The following is a 24,509-nucleotide window of genomic DNA, read 5'->3' as shown; positions in this document are numbered from 1 at the left end:
TGCACTGCTGAAGCACTCCTCCCTTGCAATGCTGTTTTTAAGGGAAATTATTTACTTATGACACAGTGGAAAGGCCAGAAGGAAGGTTCATTGGGCATCTCAGAATCAGAGGGTGAATCAAGCTGGAATGAACACCACAAGATCACCTAGTGCAAGCTAGCTAGAGTTTTGCAGACTTAGATAAAGAAAATGGTGGAAGTGTCCCATGGACCCACTTGCAAAGGGCACATTTCCCCAGGGATCCCAGCCTTGCCCAGAGCTGGCCTTTACTCAGCACAACTGCAGGATTAGGTGTGTGGATGCCAGCAGCATGAGCCTGTCATGCAGAATTCTCCAATGGGAAAGGTTCCCTTCCTCCCATTGTGCCTGTGGGGTTTGTTTGTATCTTCATTTGCCACAGACAGGGCTCAGTCCTGGTCCAGCACCCCCCACCCTGGCTGGGAGCCCCATCTATCCCCTGTCCCTCTGCCCACACTGCTGGGGGAGCTAAATGCTCCAAGAAATGGGGAAATAATACTCCATCCAATGGGGAAATAATGCTCCATGAAATGGGGAAATAATGCCCCATCCAATGGGGAAATAGTGCCCCATCCAATGGGGAAATAATGCCCCATCCAATGGGGAAATAGTGCCCCATCCAATGGGGAAATAGTGCCCCATCCAATGGGGAAATAGTGCCCCATCCAATGGGGAAATAATGCTCCATCCAATGGGGAAATAGTGACCCATCCAATGGGGAAATAATGCCCCATCCAATGGGGAGATAATGCCCCATGAATTGGGGAAATAGTGCCCCATCCAATGGGGAAATAGTGCCCCATCCAATGGGGAAATAGTGCCCCATCCAATGGGGAAATAACGCCCCATCCAATGGGGAAATAATGCCCCATCCAATGGGGAAATAATGCCCCATCCAATGGGGAAATAATGCCCCATCCAATGGGGAAAGAAGTGCCCCATTTGTACCCAGGCAATCCCAGCAGGATTCTCTGACATTTGTCACACAAAAACACCAAAGTGGTGCCAAGGCACACGAGCCCCCTGCCCGGCCCTTGGGCTGCACTGGTGGAACAGGATGGGACCTCTCTGCCAACCAAGCCTCTCCTGTACATCCCAGCTGCTCTTCCAGTGCCCACATGTGCCAAAAAGGAGAAAAACCCTTCAGAGCCCCCTCTGAGGAGCAGACAGCCAAGAACTGATGAGGACAGCATCCACAAGAGGAGAACCTTCCAGCAGGAGTAGAGATCTGATGGCTGCTGGGGTGCCTTGGGAGCCTGGGCCCCATTCCTAAAGGCAAATAATGCATTTGGGATGTCTCCTGGCCTCGTGAGAAGGTGTGAGCTCCTCAGGGACCCCTGAGAAGGCAAGGACATTGCCCAGAGCACCAGCAGCAGTGTCCAGGGCCAGCAGCAACCTCAGCTCCTCGAGACCTGACCACAAGAGCTTGTGTCTGCCTAAAAATCCCCAGAGGAGCATTCCCAAGCCCTGCCTCGTGTTTGGGCAGGGGCACAGGTGCTGCCAGCTGCCCTGACCCTGCACAACCCTCTCACACTTCAAAGGTGTGTTTGCCCTGCCAGGCTCCAGCCCTGCACCCCTGGCCAGCCCCAGTGCCCTGCAAGGGGCAAGTGATGGCGTGCAGGGTTTGCCCAGGCAATTCCAGTGTGCTGGGGGTTTTCCCAGCTCCCGTTAGGCTCTGCACTCTTTAATTGGAGCTGATTTACGGCATTTTTATTGCTGCAGACAGCCAGCAGTTGGCACAGCAGGCAGCTTTAATATTACTTCTGCATTTTGTTATTGAATCGCCAGCTTGGAAGGCAACAGTGGGGCTTTTTATAGCTGCAGCCTGGCAGCACAGCTCCTGCCTGGCTCTGGAGAGCTCAGGGTGCCCCTGGGGGCCAGCAGGAGCACAGCCAGCTGACCACAGCACACCCGGGCCCCAGTTTGTGCGAGCAGCTCGGGGACACAGCCCTGCTCCAGCTCCTGCTCCTGCTCCACGGCACTGCCCAGCCCCTCCCTGGGGCTCATCGTGCCTTTACTGGCCTGCAGGGCTGGCCTCGAGGTTCTTACCTGGAGATTTGCACCCTCCCAGAGTGCAAAACACAGCCTCTGCTGTGGGACACGGGGTACGGGCCAGGCTGCACCTCGAGCAGCTCAGGACAGGAGAGCAGCATGTGCCAGCTGCTGCCACCCTCCTGTGTGCAGCAGAGGCTGTGACAGGCACGGTGGCCTTGGAGTGTGGCTTTTGCTGCAGCTCACGCTCTCCATCCAGGGAATCACTGCCTTTCAGTCTCACAGGTGTGCAGGATCTGTGTCCTGGTCCAGCTCCCCCCTGTGAGGGGTGTGATAAAGTGTGCCTGGAAGGGATCAAGGTGGTCTCTGTTATCAATCCATCACACACAGTTTGTTTTAGCATGTTCTGAAGGGGCCCATTCACTTTCACAAGTCTCCTCTGTGGTTATTCATCTTTGGCTTGAAAGCAGCAGGGTCCAAGCTCCACACACAGGTTCATGCCAGCTGGGGAAGCCCTGTCCCCCCGAGCCCAGCAGCTGAGGGCAGTGCCTGCGAGCTGGAGATCAGTTCTGCCTGGGGAATGTCCCTACAGGGGAGTGTCCCTGCAGTCCCGTTTCTGCTCCCAGCCTGTGGCAGCACCCGGCTCTGTGTGGAGCAGGGAGTTCCCTTGGCAGCCCGCAGGCACCGTCTCATTCAGTCTCACTCAATGGGATTTAATGATTGACTGAACCCTGCTGGTTAATTACCCAGCCAATACTCAGCTATCAGCCTCGGTGCGTTTGTAACTCATACACCCAGCCCTGGCCGGGCTGGGCCATCGATCCCAGCAGATCCCAGTTTATCCAGCAGAGAGATGCCCTGGGGCAGTGAGGATGAGCAGGGTGAGGAGCAGTTAACCCTGGCTCAGCCCACACAGCCCACGGCCCACAGCTCACAGGGGAAAGGCTCATGGCACTGCACAGCCCGGCCCTGTGCCAAGGGGAAGAGGAGCTGGCACATCCCTGTGGGGGTGAGGCCGTGTCCCTGTTGTGCCCTGAGCACTGGGTCCTGCTGGCAGTGTCTGTCCTCTCCACACCCCGGGAATGTGCTCTGCAGCTTTTCCTGTCCCCAGGCACAGCCCTCAAAGGATCTCAGCACCATCAGGGCTGGAAGGGACCCCTGGAGAGCCCCCAGTCCAGGCCCTGCCAGGCAGGGTGCCCCTGGGCAGGTGGCACAGGAACTCACGCAGATGAGGCTCCAGTGCCTTTGCTGGTGCAGTGAGCTGTGCCCAGCTGGCAGAAGGGGACCTGCAGCAGCTGCCTGGGCTGGCTGGGCAAAGCCTCAGCCTCCCCTTCACACAGTCCAGCCCTGGCAAAGGGCTGCAGCAGAGCACCCCCTCACCAACCCTAGCAGGGACAGCTCAGCCACAGGAGGACTTCTGGAACATTTTCAGTGCTTCCTCCCACCCCAAAAATGGCGCTGTTGGTGGAAAATGCAGATGCTACCATGGGAGGAGTGGGAGAAAACCACAGCCCAGAGCCTGGAGCTGTTGGGTAGCACAGAGGGGGGTGCAGAAATGCAGAGTGCAGCTCCTGCAGCGTGGCATTGGGGTGAAAGGGCAGAGCACAGGAACCAGAGCACAGCATGGGCATCCCACCCCTCTCACCAGCAGAACCTGATCCCCATGGTCATTCCCCAGCTCCTCTGGGAACATTTTCATGTCCCTGTCCCTGTCCCTGTGAGCATCTCCCCATTCCACGAGCACTCCCTGCTCCCACGCAGGCAGCATTCCCAAATCCCACCTTGGCATGGGCACAGCCTGTGCCAGAGGCATGGAGAAGCTCTCATGCTGCTCAATAACTGCTCCAGACAGAGGAGGGCAGAGCACCACAGAGGCCATGCTCAGCTGAGCTTCAGGACGACAAGACAAAGGTGATTTGCAAATGATTCAATGATCGAGTTTTCAATTGGACTCGTGCCTTTCCTCACCTGTTTAAGATGGATGAGATGGGTCTGAGCCTCTGGAAGGGCTGTTTGTAAAACAAACAACCAGGCTGTGAATTATCCTGGATGTTAGCCTTGGCTGGAGGGCACTGCAGGAGGGTCTGCTGCTCCTCAGGGATGAGCCCTGCTGGGTTCAGGCGCTGCTCCTGGCGCTGGGATTTGTGTATCAGCACAGCAGAGGCTGCTCCCAGCTCTGTGCAAGCCCTCCAGAGCCCAGTGGCACCAGTCTGATGAGCCTGTCAGGCACAGGATCTGAAGGGCATCTGCAGATGGAGCCATGGGACTTCCCCCACCTCTGCTGAAGGATCCTGGGGCTGCATTTTTAACAGACTCCCTTCCTGTGCGTGCATTTACACCCCAGGGTTTAAAGAGGCTGAAATGAATGTGTCTTTGGTAGCTCAGCTCTTTGTCATGGTTTATTTATTAATTATTTCTTAGCTGTCATTTTATATGTGTGCTGTTACTCAATCACCAGCAGGGTGGAAGCTAAACCTGACTCTAGAGAGAATAAAATGCCCTTTTCCTGTGTTGTTTTCTACTGGAACAGCCTCTGCAGGTGCTGCTGTGCCTGAAGGGCAGAGAGTCAAGGGATTTTTCAGTGTTAAATCGTGTGGAAATCAGCATAGAGGGGGAGTGTTCATACAGGGGCTGTGCTTGAGTAGTGCTGAGCAATGATGGGTCTGCTTGGTGCAAAGAACACCAAAGGAGATGAAACAGCACAGGAGGAACCAGCAGAGCTTTGAGGTGAAGGAATCCCTAATTCCAGCCCTGCAGCAAAGCAGGGAGGAACCACTGACAGAAACCACTGGGCCACTGCACCCAGGGGCCACTCTCAGCTCTGGGGGCATGGAAATACCCGGGGGGAGCAAAGCCACTGGTTTAGGGTGTGTAAAGGGGGAACTGTGCCACATCCAGGCAACTCCTGAGCATTTCAAAGGAGGGCAGCCCATGCTGGGGGAACAGAGCTCGTGACTCACAGCAGGACACGCAGCCAGTGGGGGTTTCATATACACATCCTTGTCAGGAATTTCATTTTCCATAGGGCTCTTTCCCCTCCATCCTCCCGTTTCAATTTAAATTCCCTGTCAGGGTCCCAAAAGAGGCCAATCTTCACCCCCAGCTGAACGTCTGCAGGACCTGTAATGAGTTAGGGCTGAACTGCTGCCAGCCCTTCTGGTAACGTTTAGAGAGGCCCTGGCTCCCAGCCAGACCCAGCGCTGGAGGAGAGAAAGGCAGAGCTTGACAGGAGTGAAGACATTGCAGGATGTCTGGGAGACAATCTCAGCCTGGGCAGGATCAGAGCCCCTGCAGCCCCTTTCCCATCCCAGGCAGGATCAGAGCCCCTGCAGCCCCTTTCCCATCCCATCCCAGGCAGGATCAGAGCCTCTGCAGCCCCTTTCCCATCCCACCTGGGCAGGATCAGAGCCCCTGCAGCCCCTTTCCCATCCCATCCCAGGCAGGATCAGAGTCCCTGCAGCCCCTTTCCCATCCTGGGCAGGATCAGAGCCCCTGCAGCCCCTTTCCCATCCCACCTGGGCAGGATCAGAGCCCCTGCAGCCCCTTTCCCATCCCATCCTGGGTAGGATCAGAGCCCCTGCAGCCCCTTTCCCATCCTGGGTAGGATCAGAGCCCCTGCAGCCCCTTTCCCAGCATCTGCAGCCTGGCCCTGCAGGCACAGCGTGCCTGGGGCTGCTCCAACCCCATCCCTGTGGTTTTCCTGTGCCCCATCCAGGGTGTTCCCTCCGGAGCTGCTCCTCCCGGGCTCTGGGGACAGCAGGAGGTCCTGTGGCAGCACCTGGTGTGTCCCAGCTCCTCCTCAGCCTGTCCTGGCAGGAATGCAGCAGCTGGCAGCTGCCCCCAGCAGTTTTACCCTGCTGTAGTGCCCGCTCTCACTCCTCCTTCCCTGCTGGAGAACCTGGCGACAACATGGGAAGATAAAGGGCCGCTGCCAGAGAGGGGATAAATATTTGTGATTTTCCATCAGCCGGAAAAAGGCACCCAGAATCACAGGCGGGCCGCAATTAAAGCGGAATGCGATGTGATCAACGCCGGCTCTGCCGAGCTCAGCCACCCGCGGAGCCGCGGCTGCGGAGGGGTTAACGGTGCCGTCACCGGCGTTAACGGTGCTGTCACCGGGGATCCCCGGGGATCTCCGCGGCTGCGGAGGGGTTAACGGTGCTGTCACCGGGGTTAACGGTGCTGTCACCGGGGTTCCCTGCGGCTGCGGAGGGGTTAACGGTGCTGTCACCGGGGTTAACGGTGCTGTCACCGGGGTTAACGGTGCCGTCACCGGGGATCCCCGCGGCTGTCACCGGGGTTAACGGTGCTGTCACCGGGGATCCCTGCGGCTGTCACCGGGGTTAACGGTGCTATCACCGGGGATCACCGAATCCCGAGGCTGCGGAGGGGTTAACGGTGCTGTCACCGGGGTTAACGGTGCTGTCACCGGGGATCCCCGCGGCTGCGGAGGGGTTAACGGTGCCGTCACCAGGGATCCCCGGGGATCCCCGCGGCTGCGGAGGGGTTAACGGTGCTGTCACCGGGGTTAACGGTGCTGTCACCGGGGTTAACGGTGCTGTCACCGGGGATCCCCGGGGATCTCCGCGGTGCCCTCCCCAGGCAGGGAGCTGTCCCCGCTGTCCCCGCTGTCACCGGGGATCCCCGCGGTCCCTCCCCAGGCAGGGAGCTGTCCCCGCTGTCCCCGCTGTCCCCGCTGTCACCGGGGATCCCCGCGGTCCCCGCGGCTGCTCGCCGCCGGCAGGGCTGGCTGCAGACCGCGGGTGACACAGGAGGTGGGGACGTGGCTGTCCCCAGCCCCAGGGCTGGGCTCCAGGGAAGTCTGTCCAAGGTTTTCTTCTCCTTCTCGTTCTCCTGCTGTGATTTTGCCAGCAATGAATTCATTCGATAGCTGCAGTTTGAGCCTGGTTTGCCCGTGGTGGTATCTGCTGAGGGATCTCTCCCGGTCCTTATCTCAAGTCCATCACTTTCCCCTCACTTTCCACGCACTCACCCCCTTGGGGAGCTTGTCCCATGTCCCTGGAGGAGCCTGGCTGCAGCCCCCCGTGCCCCGCAGCACCGGGGCTGTGGCTGCAGCTCCCGCTCCCCGCCAGCCCCAGCAGTGTCCCCAGCACAGAGCTGTCCCCTGTCCCCACTGCCTGCCCCTGGGCCAGTCCCCGCTCTGCTGCTGTGTCCCTGCAGCACAGACATTTGTCCCTCAGTGGGCACATCCCTGCCTGGAAATCCCATGGGAAAGGGCACAGACGGAGCCAGGCTGGTCCCTGCAGCACCCCGGGGCTCAGAGCACCCATCCCCAGCTCTGCCAGCTCACACTGGCTGTTCACATTTTCAGCCTTCCCTTCATAGGCACAAAAATTAACTTTTTTCCTCTTTTTCAGTCCCTTTTTCAGACTCTCTGGTTTCCTAAAACATCCTTGCTGCTGCTCGGGAATAACCAAAAGCTGGATGTGTAGGGGGAGGAACGTGTGCAGGCAGGCTGGACCACACACAGCCCGGGCCAGGAGCTGGGAGAAAATGGATTTGTTCATTCCAAATTCCATGCCCCCCTTTTCCTGGGCTTTGCTGGAGGTGCTGTCCCTGCTCCACAGGGACAGGGGAATGATGTGGCTGGATTAGGTGGAACCCACTTTTACAGGGCTGCCTCATTTCTCCCCTCCCTGGTTCTACTACAGGTGTTTGGTGCCTGATCTCTGCATTCCTGGCATGCCTGGAATTCCCTGATGCTTAACCTCAGATCCGAATTTCCTGGATTTGTAACATTTGGGTTTAATTGAGTAGCAATGACCTTGTACAATTACCCACCCAAACTTCTGCTGTTTGAGCCCCTCCATAACCCCAGCCTGACACCATTTTTGAACGTAACTTCTAAATGTGTTTGATGCCAAATCAGCCTCCAGAGCCTCGGCTCTGTCCTTCTGTTCAAACCCATCTGATATCCCAGATCTGGTGTTGAAAGGAGTGGCTCCAGACAGGAATCTCTCCCTGTCTCACACTCAGGTGCTGTGCAGCTCAGTGGGATGCAGCCCCGGAGCACTCCAACCTCCCATCCCACAGGGATTGCTGACAGCTCCAGGGAGCTCTGGCTTGCTCCCAGCCATCAGCTTTTTCTCTCTCAGCCCTGAAAAAGTCCCTTCAGTATTTCCAAGCTGCTGAGCTGTGGTGCAGAGCTCTTTGGCTCCCCAGGAGCCGCAGGGTGTGAGGCAGCTCCGGAGGCTGCTCAGGACCTGGCTGCTTTGTGCCTGGTTTTATCTGGCTTCTGATGCTTGTAGAAGTTTGTTTGCTGGGAATAACTGCAGGGCAGGTGGGTGAAGGGTGGACACCTGAAAGCCCTTGGGGGCAAATATCCACAGTGGAAATGTGTGCAATTCTTCTCAGGGAGAATTTCTTCACAGAAAGGGTGGCCAAGCATGGGAAGGGCTCCTCAGGGACATGGTGGGGTCCCTGGAGTGTCCGAGAAACACCTGGGGGTGGCAAGGTGGGGATCGGGCTCAGGTTGGACTCAGTGGTGGTGGAAGAGTTTTCGTCCTGATGGTTCTGGTGGTCCTGTGTGTTTTACACCGTGTTTTACACCACGTTTTACACTGTGTTTTACACCACGTTTTACACTGTGTTTTACACCATGTTTTACACTGTGTTTTACACCATGTTTTACACTGTGTTTTACACCGTGTTTTACACCATGTTTTACACTGTGTTTTACACCACGTTTTACACCGTGTTTTACAGCATGTTTTACACCGTGTTTTACACCATGCTTTACACCATGTTTTACACCGTGTTTTACACCATGTTTTACACTATGTTTTACACCATGTTTTACACCGTGGTTTGCACCATGTTTTACACCATGTTTTACACCATGTTTTACCCGTGTTTTACCCGTGTTTTACCCGTGTTTTACACCATGTTTTACACCGTGTTTTACACCGTGTTTTACCCCATGTTTTACACCGTGTTTTACACCGTGTTTTACAGCGTGGATCAGCTCCCACCCCGCTCCAGCAGGGCAAGGCCCTGTGCCCCGGGGATGGAGGATGCTGAGGGCCGCGGGCTGTGCTGGGCTGGACAGGCTGCACAAAACCTGATTTCATCCCTGCCGTGCTCCTGCCCTTCCTCCTCGGCAGCGGGAATTGCCCCTCCGGGCTGCCTGGGTGGAAAATCAGCAGGATCGGGGCCAGGGCTGAGTCACAGCGGCGCGGCCCGCCCGGCCCCGGCCCCGGCCCTGCTCGCTCAGCGCCTTCCTATCGGCCGGAATCGCTTCCTATCGCCTGGAACCGCTCCTCATCGCCCAGAATCGCTTCCTCGGAGGAGCCGCTGCCGGGGAATGGCACCCGGCAAGTCTGAGCAGCCCCCACGGCCTGCTGCAGCTCAGCCTCCCCTGACCTGCTCAGCCGGGGATGGGCCGCAGAGGAGGAGGAGGAGGAGGAGGAGGAGGAGGTGATGGTGCTGTTGATCCAGGACCCATCCCGGGAGCTGCTGCCCCACACCTCACTGTCACTGTAGGACACAAAGGAACACCAGCTCACACCGCTGCTCTCAAGGTGAAGGAAAAAGGGAAGTTTATTATCTGACTCCAACATTTATAGTTCTCCAAAAGTGACAGTGGATTGGAGGGTGGCAGTGCCACCTCTCCAATGACACTGGACAAACCAACAGTCCATCAGCTCTCTCCTCCTCCATAAAAGAATGCAAAACAATGAGTTATTTGCAGAAAGTGTGTGAGAAAGTTCGCTACAAGAATGTCGACATCAGAAGGCTTAGAAAATCTTAAAAACTCAGGGCAACACCTCACCATTGCCACTGTCACCTGTGGGCAGCCCTGCCAGGGGCCCTGCAGTGCCCTTTGGCGAGACCCTGGCAGACAGCTCAGCTCCGATCCCCTCTGTGCCCAGACCATGACCCCTGAGCTCAGCCCAAGTTCCCCGTGCCCAGCCCAGGTCCCCTGTCCCCAGCCCAGGTCCCCTCTGTGCCCAGCCCAGGTCCCCTCTGTGCCCAGCCCAGGTCCCCTCTGAGCCCAGCCCAGGTTCTCTGAGCCCAGTCCAAGTTCCCCGTGCCCAGCCCAGGTCCTCTCTGAGCCCAGCCCAGGTCCCCTCTGTGCCCAGCCCAGGTTCTCTGAGCCCAGTCCAAGTTCCCTGTGCCCAGCCAGGTTCCCTGAGCCCAGCCCAGGTCCCCTCTGTGCCCAGCCCAGGTTCCCTGTGCCCAGCAGTCCCCCGGTGCTGTCAGTGACTCTCTGTCCCTGGTGCCACCCCCCTGCTCCATCCCGTGGCCCTGCCCTGGTTCACGGCCCCCAGGTCTCCTCTCTATGCAGCTCCCAGCCAAGGCTGGGGTGTGAATCACTCTCAGGAGAGCCATAGCTGATGCTCAGGGCTGGTTCATCTGAACCAGCTCCCCAGGAGTGGGGCTGTGCTCCCCAGGGAGGGGATGCAGAGGAGCCTGCTTCCCTCCAGCATCCCCAGCCCAGCTTTGGAGCTGCCCCTGTTTGCTGACCTGGGGGACATGGACATGTGAAGATCCCTGGGGGTGAATATTTTCACCTGGATGTGGGTATTTTCACCTTCTCACTTTGCCCTGTCGCTCCCCTCTCCAGTTGTGCCATATCTCCAACTTCCAGAGCAGAGCAGAAGCTTTGCCATTATAGTTTTGTCCCCAACAAAACTATATTTTTCCTTTGTTAATTTTTTTTTTTTTAACAGAAAATGTTCTGGCTTTCAGATTTTTGTAAAAAACTCACCAAGAAGTGAAATAACCCCTGAAGCAGAGCCGCTGCTGAGCCAGCTGGCTCCCAGCTCATGTCACCCAGTTGAAGTGGTTTGATCTTTTGACTTCTCTCTTTGTCATCCCCCATAATCCCATCATTTTCTCTTTCTGGAAACCACCTTTGGTGGGGAGAGGAAGATTTAATGGCTGATAGTGGGAGGAATGAGAAATCCAATGGGAACAGTGGGCAGAAGTGACCAGGGAAGAGTCAGATTGGTATCACCAGGTACAAGTTGTCCCCTGGATACTTCCCCACCCTCCAACTTCTTTTGTTGTGCAAGATTTTCCGAGCCTGGTGTGGTTTGTTGGTTTAGCAAATCTCCACAGATCTCCTTCTCAAGCACTTTTTCAGGGCCTTCTGGAATCCTGAACCTCCTGCAGACACAACCCCGGCAGGGAGTTCCCTGGCCCACCCCCTTCCCAGCATGAGCACACCTTTCTTTGGGCTGCCTTTGGCTCCTGGGCCCCTCAGCAGTGCAGTGGAGGGGTGATGAGGAGGCTCATCCCCATTCTTAGGGGTAACTCTGTTCTCAAACCCTTGGGCCATCTTCATCCCGGCTGGGCAGCTCCAGGGGCATTGCTGCTATTGCAGAATTCAGCCCTGGGGAGCTGCAACAACCAGAGACAAGTCACCCTCCCAAATGGTTCCTGTCCATTCCTGGGCGTCACTGGATGGGGAGCAAAATGGAAAGAGTCTCAGTGCAGCAGGAGCAGAGCAGTGAGTGAGGGGCTCTGCTCACCCATCTCCACCCAGGCAGGGCGTGCAGGTGTCCCTCAGTCCTGTCCCACTCACAGGATGCTCCTGCAGTCCCAGCCTGGCTGTGCAGGTGTCCCTCAGTCCTGCCCTGGCTGTGCAGGTGTCCCTCAGTCCTGTCCCACTCACAGGGGTCCTGCTGTCCCACCCTGGCTGTGCAGGTGTCCCTCAGTCCCGTCCCACTCACAGGATGCTCCTGCAGTCCCAGCCTGGCTGTGCAGGTGTCCCTCAGTCCTGTTTCACTCACAGGATGCTCCTGCTGTCCCATTCAGTCTGTGCAGGTGTCCCTCAGTCCTGTCCCACTCACAGGGGTTCTGCTGTCCCAGCCTGGCTGTGCAGGTGTCCCTCAGTCCTGTCCCACTCACAGGGGTTCTGCAGTCCCATCCAGGCTGTGCAGGTGTCCCTCAGTTCCATACCACTCACAGGGGTTCTGCAGTCCCATCCAGGCTGTGCAGGTGTCCCTCAGTCCTGCCCTGGATGTGCAGGTGTCCCTCAGTCCTGTCCCACTCACAGGATGCTCCTGCTGTCCCAGCCTGGCTGTGCAGGTGTCCCTCAGTCCTGTCCCACTCACAGGGGTTCCTGCAGTCCCATCCAGGCTGTGCAGGTGTCCCTCAGTCCTGTCCCACTCACAGGATGCTCCTGCTGTCCCATCCAGGCTGTGCAGGTGTCCCTCAGTCCCATACCACTCACAGGGGTTCTGCTGTCCCACCCTGGCTGTGCAGGTGTCCCTCAGTCCTGTCCCACTCACAGGATGCTCCTGCTGTCCCATCCAGGCTGTGCAGGTGTCCCTCAGTCCTGTCCCACTCACAGGGGTTCTGCTGTCCCATCCAGGCTGTGCAGGTGTCCCTCAGTCCCATCCCACTCACAGGGGTTCTGCTGTCCCACCCAGGCTGTGCAGGTGTCCCTCAGTCCTGTCCCACTCACAGGATGCTCCTGCTGTCCCACCCTGGCTGTGCCCTCACTCTGAGCCCCTGCAGTGCCCAGGGCAGGCGCAGCTCCCAGGGCACAGGACACTCTCTGTGTCTGCAGGAGCAGGGGCTGGCGCTGTCCCCGTGCCCAGGGCTGTGCTCACAGAGCCTGGAGAAGGAGCCTGGTGAGTGTTTCCTAAATCTGCCCTGTGCCTCGCTCCCAGCCCAGCCTAACTGGGCTGAGCAGGGCTGCCTGACTGGTTTCTATCCAGCTGGGCTGGTTTGGTGTTGCCTCGCTGCTTGCTGGCGAGACAAGTGTATTTTCTGGTTCTGCTGGCAGCAGCTTTCATGTGGGATGAGCTGCTCTGCTCCCCTGAGCTGCAGCCTGGCACTGGGGCAGCTCCTGAGCACACACAGCTCTGGGCTGGTGCCACCAGCACCTCCTCACCAGGGACATCCACTGGGATGTCCCAGCACACACTGTCCCCCTGGGCAGCCCTGGAAGGCCTCTCTGGCTCAGCTCTGCTCTGCTGCCCAGGGCTCACGTGGGATGCTCACCCAAAGGGCCCTGTGCTGGGTGGCCAAAGCCTGTCTGTCCCAATGCCAGGAAGGCAGAGAATGGCTCATCCCTGAGCAGGGAGATCTGTCAGCCCTGGAGGTGCTCAGGAAGTGACAGGATGAGCACCCAGGGCCTGCTCTGGGTGAGGTGGTGATGGGTCACAGGCTGGACTTGGTGATCTCAGGGGTCTCTTCCATCCTAATGATGATGTGATTCTCTGATCACCCCAAATGTGGAAAAGCTGCTGGAGGGTTTGGGCTGAAGGAGGCTCCTTACTTGACCCAGAGCATGTGCAGCAAAGCCAGGAGCTGGATGCAGATCTCCTAAATCTCCTTGGAATCTCCTCCGCCAGGCCTGGCTTCTTCTGCCAAGTCATGTCCAGGGTCAGGGACAGAGGTGAGAGCAAAGAACCCAACCCAAGTGTCCCAGCTCCTCCTCCCCTCTGTTTGTTTCCACCAGGCTGACTCTCCACAAATAAAGGATTAATTGAGGCTGTTACAGTTAACTGAAAGGGCCCTGCAGCATGAATTCGGGATCCTAAACACAACCAGTTTCAGGTCAGTAATTAGTGCACTTCACTCGTTGCAGGTGCACCCTGGGAGCTCTGAAACAAGTACAGGATCAGCAAGAAAAATATCTGGAAGCAATGGCAGTGATTTCAGAGAGCTCTCTGCCTTGAACACCAAGTGCACTGCTGCTGCTGCCTCATTAGGGCTGCTCCGTTACTGGAAGGCCTTTGGGCATTGGGGCAAATCCTGACATTTCATCTCCAGCCTACAGAGAGAGGGCACCCCATAATTGCAGGTCTGCCTGGACCCATTCCAGGGTGAGCATGGACAGGTCACTTCAGCCTCCTGGGGCTCATTTTCTTCTTCTCTGAAGGAGTTTCTGTGCTTTGGAGGGTGATGGGTGTCTGCACGGAGCTGGAGGAAGGGTGAAGGGATAAAATCCCTCTCAGGGCTCTGGTTCTGCCCCTCAGGGCAGCCACCACGGAGCTCTTGGAGCATTTCTGGGGACCAGCACCCAGCACAGCACAGCAGGAACGGGATAAATCCCAGATCCTGCTGAATCACCCCACAGGCAAACCCAGCTGCTTTGTCCAAGCTTGTTGAGTTTAAGTCACTAAGAAGGAGCCGACTCCTTTCTTCCAGGAGCTGAGACTGCTCCTGAACAAAGAGCCATTGTGGGGTGTGATGGGCCCTCCTGGGCAGTGGGTGGCCCTTGTGCAAAGCTGGGGGCTGGAGGCTGTGCCAGGATGAGATTAGCAGCCCTGGGCAGGGAAAGGGAGCTCCTGCAAGTGTTCTCATGGCTGGGCTTTGCACAGTGCTGTCCTTGTCCCTCTGCTCTCACCTCCCCAGCATCCTGCTCATCCAGCCCTGGAGATGGACACTGGGCTTTGGGGGCTTTGCTGTTCCAGCCCAGCATCCTGTGGTGCTGCTGTGCCCATGGCTCAGGCTGCAGGGCTGGGCAGAATAAATCACCCATGATGGGAACGCTGTGCCTGAGTGGGCAGCTGGTGCAGGAAGGGCTGGAAGGGCAGGGTCTGGCAGCAGCCCCTGTGATGCCAGCAGGGCTGGGTGTCCCCACTGTGGCTGCTCAGTGCCACAGCAGCCAGCTCAGCCTGCCCACAAAGGGCACTGGGCATCTCCTCCCAGGAGACAAGATCAGGAGCTCCCAAGGAACAGGGGAGGGGACGCCACAGAGGGGCCACAGAGACCTCCTGTGTGCCAGCCTGTGCGAGCTGGGACCCCCTTTCACTCTGCAGTGGGAATTTCCCCATGGACACCTCCCTTGTGTTCTCCTGCACAGGGCAGCAAATGCTCCTGGAGCTGGTGGTCAGTGAGAGCCAGGACAGTGATATCCATGGCTGAGGAAATGCTCCTGGAGCTGGTGGTCAGTGAGAGCCAGGACAGTGATATCCATGGCTGAGGAAATGCTCCTGGAGCTGGTGGTCAGTGAGAGCCAGGACAGTGAAATCCATGGGTGAGGAAATGCCCCAGGAGCTGGTGGTCAGTGAGAGCCAGGACAGTGATACCCATGGATGAGGAAATGCCCCAGGAGCTGGTGGTCAGTGAGAGCCAGGACAGTGATACCCATGGATGAGGATGAGGAAATGCTCCTGGAGCTGGTGGTCAGTGAGAGCCAGGACAGTGATACCCATGGATGAGGATGAGGAAATGCTCCTGGAGCTGGTGGTCAGTGAGAGCCAGGACAGTGATACCCATGGATGAGGATGAGGAAATGCTCCTGGAGCTGGTGGTCAGTGAGAGCCAGGACAGTGATACCCATGGATGAGGATGAGGAAATGCTCCTGGAGCTGGTGGTCAGTGAGAGCCAGGACAGTGATACCCATGGATGAGGAAATGCCCCAGGAGCTGGTGGCCAGTGAGAGCCAGGACAGTGATACCCATGGATGAGGAAATACCCCAGGAGCTGGTGGCCAGTGAGAGCCAGGACAGTGATACCCATGGATGAGGATGAGGAAATGCTCCAGGAGCTGGTGGTCAGTGAGAGCCAGGACAGTGATATCCATGGCTGAGGAAATGCTCCAGGAGCTGATGGTCAATGAGAGCCAGGACAGTGAAATCCATGGATGAGGAAATGCCCCTGGAGCTGGTGGTCAGTGAGAGCCAGGACAGTGAAATCCATGGATGAGGAAATGCTCCTGGAGCTGGTGGTCAGTGAGAGCCAGGACAGTGATACCCATGGATGAGGAAATGCCCCAGGAGCTGGTGGTCAGTGAAAGCCAGGACAGTGCCCAAAGGTCCTGCTTGCCCCAGCCTGTGCTGGAGCACAGACATCCCCAGGGAAGGAGAAAGCAGCAGAATGTTTCATGTCTGTATTCACAGAGAGCCAATATCAGTGAAACCTGCTTGACAAACTGCCCCCTGAGGACTGCAGAAATACCTTTTCCATCTGCAAATGGGCTGTTAATAGGAGAAGATTTAGAGGCTCCAAACGCACTCCTGGAGCATTCGATAGAAGTGTGGGAGCGAGGTCCAGAGGCTGAGCTAATGCTGCTCTGCTGGATCAGAAACCCTGTCTGGGCTCGGGCAGGATGCATGGAGTGCAGAGCTACTGCTGGGGAGCCCCAGGGAGCACGGCTGCCTCTGCACTGGGGCTCTTGCCACCCTCTGCATAAAGCTTGGTCATTCATAAGACAAAAGTATGGTCTAGAGGAGAGATGGTGTTGCTTCAGCGCTGGAAAATCTAAGATGAAGGCCAGAAATGTTTTAAACTGAACTCCAGCGAGCGCAGAGATAGGGAAGGACGTTAGGGCTCCTTGTATGTGCCAAAAATAGAGCAGATCAAGGAAAACAGCCTGGAACAATGGAGCAGGAAAAGCTTATCTCCAGGAGCAAAGTAGCACAGGTTTCTTTATAGTGCCTGAAAAACCCCAACAAAACAAAACAACACAAAACAAAGCAAAACAAAACGATGGCCTTGTTCTAGATGCTGATTCTCAGCTTTCCCAAACTCTCTCCCAGCTCTGAAGTGATGTGGCGTTGCTCTGTATGGGTTGAAGCCCTCTGAAATTGCATGGTGGCACTTTGGGTACCGTGGCTGTCTGTGCTGTGCCATGTGCTGTGACACCCCTGGGCACCAGGGCTGCAGGGACCAGCTCAGGATCAGGCTGGGGTGATGCTCCAGGGGCACCTGCTGCAATCAGGACACCACAAAAGCCCTGCTGAGTGCACTATCGTGAGGATTGTGTAAATATTTTGATTAACTTCACCTTGAATCTCCGCGAAGGGCAGATTTTTATCACGTTTACTGACAAAACAGCTTTTTTTTTTTTTTTTTTTTTTCAGGAGGGAGGAGGAGGATGAGTAAGTGCTAGAGGAGAATTCCTGCAGTGATTTCACAGCAGATGAAAGCAGCCAGATAGGAGCTGCTGCTGCCTGGAGCAAGGGGCCAGCCACCCCCAGAGCACGGAGGAGTCACCATTCCTGGGCATGGGACACGTTTGGTATTTCTGTATTTCTGTCTGTCTGACAGGAGCAGGGGGCAGCACAGGGAGTGTGCCCAGCCCCATGGGCAGCACGGGGAGTGTGCCCAGCCCCATGGGCATCACAGGGAGTGTGCCCAGCCCCAGGGCAGCACAGGGAGTGTGCCCAGCCCCAGGGGCATCACAGGGAGTGTGCCCAGCCCCAGGGAGTGTGCCCAGCCCCATGGGCATCACAGGGAGTGTGCCCAGCCCCAGGGAGTGTGCCCAGCCCCATGGGCATCACAGGGAGTGTGCCCAGCCCCAGGGCAGCACAGGGAGTGTGCCCAGTCCCAGGGAGTGTGCCCAGCCCCAGGGGCAGCACGGGGAGTGTGCCCAGCCCCAGGGAGTGTGCCCAGCCCCATGGGCAGCACAGGGAGTGTGCCCAGCCCCATGGGCATCTCTGGGAGTGTGCCCAGCCCCATGGGCATCACAGGGAGTGTGCCCAGCCCCAGGGAGTGTGCCCAGCCCCAGGGCAGCACAGGGAGTGTGCCCAGCCCCGTGGGCAGCACAGGGAGTGTGCCCAGCCCCATGGGCAGCACAGGGAGTGTGCCCAGCCCCGTGGGCAGCACAGGGAGTGTGCCCAGCCCCAGGGGCAGCTCCAGGCTCTGGCTGCCTCCTCCATCAGTTGGCAGGACCCTGCTGATTGTCACACGTGGGACCCCTCACCTCAAGGCTCCCTGACCCCACCCTGCACAGGTGATGTGCTGTGGGGGGCACAGACAGCACCCCAGGAGTGCACAGACAAAGCCAGGCCTGGCTGTGCTGCAGCCCTCAGAGCCTGGCTGCTCCCCCAGTTCTGCTGCACAGCAGCTCCCAGATCCCTGCCCTGCTCCCAGAGCATCCCTCGCTCTGTCCCGTGGCTGCCCCTGCACCCCAAGGAAAGAATGCAAAAGCAAGGCCGGAACAAAGCAGAAAAAGAGCAGTTTGGTATTATTTTCTTTTCTGGGCCATTTTGAATTAATTAAGGAATGTGATCTAAACTATAAATACCCTCCTTCACGTATGATTTATGGCCTGTTTGTTCTGGATTGGTATGTGCTTAATCTCTAATTGTGAGCCCACCATCTGTTTTTATTGATCTGCTTGCCAGGAGAGTTATTGCTCTCCTTGGCCTTATATGGGAAAATTAGGTATGAGCTGAGGGAGCCAGAGCCAGGGCTGTCCTGACGTCAGCCTTGGAGCTGCTCACTCAGGGCTGTGCTTCCCAACTTTGCTCCAGCCTCCTGCTCCTGCCAGGCTCCCTCCCCGTGTGAAACTGCAGCTCAGGGCCCCCAGAGCCCCCTTATCTGCAGCTCAGAGCCCCCTTATCTGCACAGCCCCCCCTGCCCATCCCATGGGCATCCATCCCTTCGCTGCCCACACTGGGTTTGCTCTTCAGGGGGAAAAAACGGTGAGAAGAAGAGGCTGGCGTGGCTTTGGTGTTTTTGGCTGTAAATCAGGATTCTGCCAGCCCAGCCTGAGTGCTTTCAATGGTGGGAGTGTCTCCATGAGAAAACAGGGATTATTCATGGGACCTGGAGGGCCCGGGTGTGTTATTAAGTGGAGAGATAATAGAGCCCGAGCCCAGCCCGTGTGCTCCGCATGGCCAGGGCAGGGAGGGGAGGACAAGAGCTCCCAGGAAGGTTTTGAGGCTTAAACGAACACTTTGAGACTTAAATGAACACTTTGGGGCTTAAATGAACACTTTGAGGCTTAAATGAACACTTTGGGGCTTAAAGGAACACTTTGGGGCTTAAAGGAACAGTTTGAGGCTCAAGGGAAGCCCGTGGATTTGGAGGAAGAGGTGCCATTTATCTGCAAAGCTGGGAAGGAGAGACAGGCAGTGCCAGTGCCACAGAGAGCTGCCCCAAAGGGAAGGGGTCCCTGTCCCCCACCCACTGTCCCTGCAGGATCCCTCTGGCTCCCAGACCTGCCTGGCCTGTGGTGGGAGCCCTGTGAGGGTGGGATGAGGCTCCTGGGGCGCTGCAGGCACCCAGAGCTGCTGTGGCACAGCTGCTGGGGATGTGGTGATGCCCAGGAGCCCCTGTCCCTGCCTGTGGGGACATCCAGGAGATTCAGGGACAGAATGGGGACCCTTCCTCCCCATCCCCTGGCTTGTGTGGGTGAGACCCTTCCCCCCTGAGGAACCCCAGGGATGGGGTCACACTGAGCCCCTGGCTCTGCATTTGTGTATCCACCACAAAATGCCTCAAATGCATTTGCAGTCAGGAAGGAGCTGCTGTAATTTGCTCAGTCTCCCACATCCTCCTGTGGTTATTATTTTAAGCCATTTCCCTGATTTCAGGGCCTGGTCTGGAGATCCCCATTCCCAGACTGACTGATGCCTGTGATGACAGCATTTCTGCTCTTGGGCAAATTAATTTCCCATGGGATTGTGGCCTAATATATAAATATAAAACTGACACATTTTTACTGGGTTGAAAGGAAAATAGCTCCAGCTTGCATGAGATAAGGCTTGCAGGAGATAAGGCAGCAGTTGGAGTGTGAATTGCCATGAGGATCCCACTTTTCCCACAGATCCCTGCTGATGTTTGCTGGCCTGGCTGAGCAAGCCCTTGATAAACGTCAGCAGCGTTAATGCAACCTTTGCTTCTGCTCCATCTCACGCTCACCTGCATTCTCCTGGGCACAGCAAAGGGCTGCAGGGTGGGAAGGGGGAGCTCTGGGGCTCTGGATGATCAGAATCCATCAGGGGATCTGCCTGGAGCTGGGGTGGTGCTGGGGATGAGGGGCAGCCCCTTCCCACAGCCAGGGCATGGACAAACAGCCAAGGTGCAGCTGCATGGGAGGGATGGGGATCTCCTGTGCCCTCCTCCAGGGCTGGGGCTGCCCCTCATGCCCAGCTGCCCTGTGTGCTGCAGGGAGCCAGGCTGAAAGCACCTGGGCAGTGCAATTCCCCTGGCTCTGGGCAGGTCTGTGCCCCAGGCACTGAGAGCTGCTCTGAGCCAGCTCTGTCTGCCTTGTGCAGGAGCAGCAGGAGCAGAACCCGGGCTGGGGGTGGCTCCTGGGGACCAGGGATCAGGGACCAGGGACCAGGCTGTGGGACCAGGCTGTGGGACCAGGGACCAGGCTGTGGGACCAGGCTGTGGGACCAGGCTGTGGGACCAGGCTGTGGGACCAGGGACCAGGCTGTGGGACCAGGCTGTGGGACCAGGCTGTGGGACCAGGCTGTGGGACCAGGCTGTAGGACCAGGCTCTAGACCAGGCTGTATGTCCAGGCTGTATTTCCAGGCTGTATGTCCAGGCTGTATTTGGAGGTTGATCTCAGAGCCCTGGAGCCGTTTGCTCACGCAGCAGAGCTGAGGGTGTTTGATCCTGACCTCAGCCTTTATAAATAACCCAACTGGGGCCATGCAGGCACCCAAAACAATTTGTTCCTCTCCTCTCCTCTCCTCTCCTCTCCTCTCCTCTCCTCTCCTCTCCTCTCCTCTCCTCTCCTCTCCTCTCCTCTCCTCTCCTCTCCTCTCCTCTCCTCTCTTCTCCTCTCCTCTCCTCAGCTCCCTGGCTGCCCTGGGAATGTCCCCTCAGCCCCAGGCTGATTAAATCCTGAGGAATGTGCAGGGAGCTCTGCTGGGGCACACACACACACACACACACACGGTGTGGGGGGCTGGAATAAGCAGGAGGATTTACCTGCCCTCTGTAATCCAGGCATGGCCAGAGCCCTTGGCCCGTTCCTGTGCCCTGGCAGAGCCATCCCTCCATGCCATGGATGGAATGTGCTGGGAAGTGAAGGGCAAGCAGCTCCTGAAGAGCAGATCTGAGCAGAAAATGCCAGACCTGGAAGGATTTGTGCTTTTCCTGCCTGCCAAGCACGAGCAATACTTAGAAAGATCTCTGGGGTGGATTGCAAAACCTACCCCGTTTGGAGTGGGTTTGAAGACTTCAATCCCTCTTTAATGACACTGCCCAGGAAATGACAAAGCTTTGGGAAAACAGCCGGGGTGGGTTCTGGATTCTGCCTTGGGACATTTCAAATCCTTGCACACATTTTTTTCGTGCGGCTCAGCAAAACCCTACAACATCCTGCCCCAGCTTTCCTTGTTTCCCTGACACTTCTGGCACAAAAATTGGACACTGCAGCACATTCCAAGGCTCAGTCCCGTCCAGGTTTGCCCTGTGCTGCTTTGGATCACTCTGCTTTCAGGTTTGTGGGTGACAGCTCCTTGGGGATTTCAGAAAGGAGCTCCCCCTGCCATTTGGTGTTTTCTCCCCTGCTGCCCCTGCGGTGGTGCCTGTGGATGGACACTGCCAGGGATGCTGCAGTGGGAAAAGATTTGCCCAAATCCCACAGCCACGTGCAGGGGCACTGCCCAGGGAATGCCTAGCAGGAATTTCTGTGTGCCCAGTGTTCCACAGGGACCATCCCAGCTGTGAGCCCAGGGCAGGGAACTCTCAGAGCTGAGCACACTGCACTGGGGAAGGGAAATAAAATAAAACATTGGTGCTCTTCCAGTGGTTAATGGGTAAATATTAAGCTGTTTTGAGGTTTTGTTGCAGGAGATGTTTATGGGGTTATAGCTCTTAAAACAGAACATTGAGAGCCTTTGTGCTGAGTCCAGGTCATTCACAAGAGGAGGCTACACATGAAAAAATCCACATTAGATTTAATAGTGTTTGCTTGAGGCCACAGCAAGAAGGGAGACCCAGGGAGAGAATCAGAGGCATCTCCAGAGATCACTTTGGTCCAACCAAAGTGGAACAGTGCAAGCAGCAAAATGCCAGCTTTGGGCTCGGGTAGGGCTTTTGTCACCCACAGTTTGGGGTCATTGGGATGGGGCTGTGGCCCAGCCTCAGTGGCAATGGGCAATGCAGGAACATCAGTTCTCTACCACATACATGTGGGTGAAGAACAAGAAGAGCAGAGAGCTGCAGCCTTCTGAAGTGATGTAATGTTACTCTGTCTATCTGGAATTGCACGGTGACACTCTGTGTGTTGTGGCCATCTCGACTGTGACATTTCCTGTGGCAATGCAGCTCAGCCTGAGAGCAGCTGGGGAGGGCAGGGTCCTGCTTTGAGCCAGCCCAGCCCAGCCAGGCCTCACTGCCCTGCCCTGGGCACTTCCCTGGGGTGTCACAGCTGGGGCAGGGTTTGGGTGCTGCCCCTCTGCATAGGGAGCTGCTGCACATCCCCACACCTGCCTGCAGCTCCAGCACAATTCCTTTGCTCTTTCCCTGGGGATTTCACCCCAAAATGCTTCCATGCTTTGTCCCCCCCCCACCACCTGATGGAAAATCACTGTCATTCCTTCTCCCTGGCAATCAGTGGTGCAGCAGCAGAGCTTTGGGCTCAGGAGCTTTGAGTGGGCTTAGAAACCTGTGTGCAGAAAACTGGAGGCACAAATGTGGGAATTCCTCCCTGGGAAGCAGGTGGGAAGGGGCTGCCAGTTCCTATCAGCCATCAGCTGTCAGGGCATCAGCAGCAGATTCTGATTTCCTCCAGGACCTTCAGACATCAGCCTGAGTGAAGCAGCTCATTAAGAGCAGCTAATTGCTGCAGTCATTTGTGAAATGGATTTTTCAAGGTTAATTTAGTTCAGCACTGAGAGGCCTCCATTTAGCTCTGGAGAGGGTGAGCTGCATGTGCCACACATCCCTCCCTCCTCTGTGGGCAGGGGACCCAGGCTGGGAGCTCAGATCTGGGGCATGCTCAGGGCTGGCTGGGATGGGATGGGATGGGATGGGATGGGATGGGATGGGATGGGATGGGGTGGGGTGGGGTGGGATGGGATGGGATGGGATGGGATGGGATGGGATGGGATGGGATGGGATGGGATGGGATGGGATGGGATGGGATGGGATGGGATGGGATGGGATGGGATGGGATGGGATGGGATGGGGAAGCCCAGGGATGCAAACACTGGTCCCACCATGGTGAGGTGAGCAGCAGGGCAGCTTGGCCTGTGCTTGGTGCAGAGATCAGCTGTGCTTTGTCAGGAGATGAGCAGCCCCTTCAGAAGCTCTTCTAACCATTGCAGGGGTCCTGGGAGAGCAGAGCCTGAAATGTGGTGAGTTCAGTCAGGCTTTGCTATTCACCTCCCTGATCCCATTTCCCCTTTGCCATGGGGTTCCACAAGTAAACCTCCCTGTCTGAGGGGCTCCCAGATGGCTTTAAGGACAGAGGGACAGCCTGTGGGGACAAAAGGGACATTTGCTGCATGGCATGGTGCCTGCTGTGGAATCATTTTCTGCTCCTTGCAGACTGAAAGCAAGTCCATGGAAGAAGCAAGAGCAGAGCTTCTTGGGATGCACCATTTCAGGTCCAGGGGCTGTTCCAGCCTTTGCTGTCTCAGTGTGGCCCAAAGCAGCCTGGGCAGGGCTCCCAGTGCTGTGGGACACCAGCCATGGGGTCTCTGCCCACACAGGAGCACTGGGGACCTCTGTCCATCCCTCCACTCCCCTCATCATCACCCACAGCCCCGTGGAAGGAAATCAGTGCAGAGCCCAGACTGCCCAGAGCTGCTCCAGAGCTGGTGGGGCTGGAGAGGAGCTGGAGCAACTGGAGTAGAGCTGATGGAGCTGGTGGGACTGGGGAGGAGCTGATGGAGCTGGAGAGGAGCTGGAGCAGAGCTGATGGAGCTGGTGGGACTGGGGAGGAGCTGATGGAGCTGGAGCAGTTGGAGAGGAGCTGGAGCAGAGCTGATGGAGTTGGAGCAGTTGGAGAGGAGTTGGAGCAGCTGCAGCAGAGCTGATGAGCTGGAGAAGGGCCAGTGCAGCTGCAGCAGAGCTGGTGGGGCTGCACGGCTCCCACCTGAGCACAGCCCCCCTCAGCACCGGCCTGGGGAAATGGGCTGTTTAAGGGACACATCCTGTGTTTGCAGAGCACCTGCCAGCTGTGACAATGCAGATGTTTCCTGTCTCCCTGGAGCTGCTGGGAGCCTTTTCCCAGCTGGGAGCAGTTCCTGCCTTCGGGCAGGGTCTGGGGGATCACACAGCCCTGGCCTCGGGCAGTGCCCGTGCCCGCTCAGCCCCGGCTGGGGGCAGCTCCAGGAGCCGAGCCCAGCTCCAAGGGCAGTGCAGAGGCTGCCTCAGCCCTCCTGGAGAGTGTGAGCGGCCCTGAGCAGGACGTGGGGCCTGCGGGTGGGCAGGAAGATCCCCCGTGTGAGCAGGATGGAGGATGTGACTCTGCTGACCGTCCTCCCTTGTTGAGTCTCTGTCTTTTCCTTGTCTGGACCCCCATAGCCAAGTCTCGCCACATCCTGGGGCTCAGGACTGCATTTGGGAAGCAGATAAAGCCAGGTTCAGCCCCTTTTCTGCTGGGGCAGAGCACAACTGGTGCAGCCCTCACAGGCAGCTTCTGCTTTCCAGAGGGGCAGCTGGACCAGCCTCCCTCTGCTCCCTGCACAGCTTTGGGGATGCCTGGAGCCTCCCTCTGCTCCCTGCACAGCTTTTGGGGCTCCATGGCAGGGAATGAGCTGAGCTGAGGGGGTTTAGCCCCGAGTTTTCCCCCGGAGCTGCAGTGAGCCCTGTCCTGACTCCCTGGTTTCCCTCCCCAGGCCCTGGAGCCGGCAGTGCATGGACATGACCCGGCCT

Source organism: Agelaius phoeniceus, chromosome 19, assembly GCF_051311805.1.
Source record: "Agelaius phoeniceus isolate bAgePho1 chromosome 19, bAgePho1.hap1, whole genome shotgun sequence".
Taxonomy (NCBI): Eukaryota; Metazoa; Chordata; class Aves; order Passeriformes; family Icteridae; genus Agelaius; species Agelaius phoeniceus.
This window is presented reverse-complemented; position numbering follows the sequence as displayed.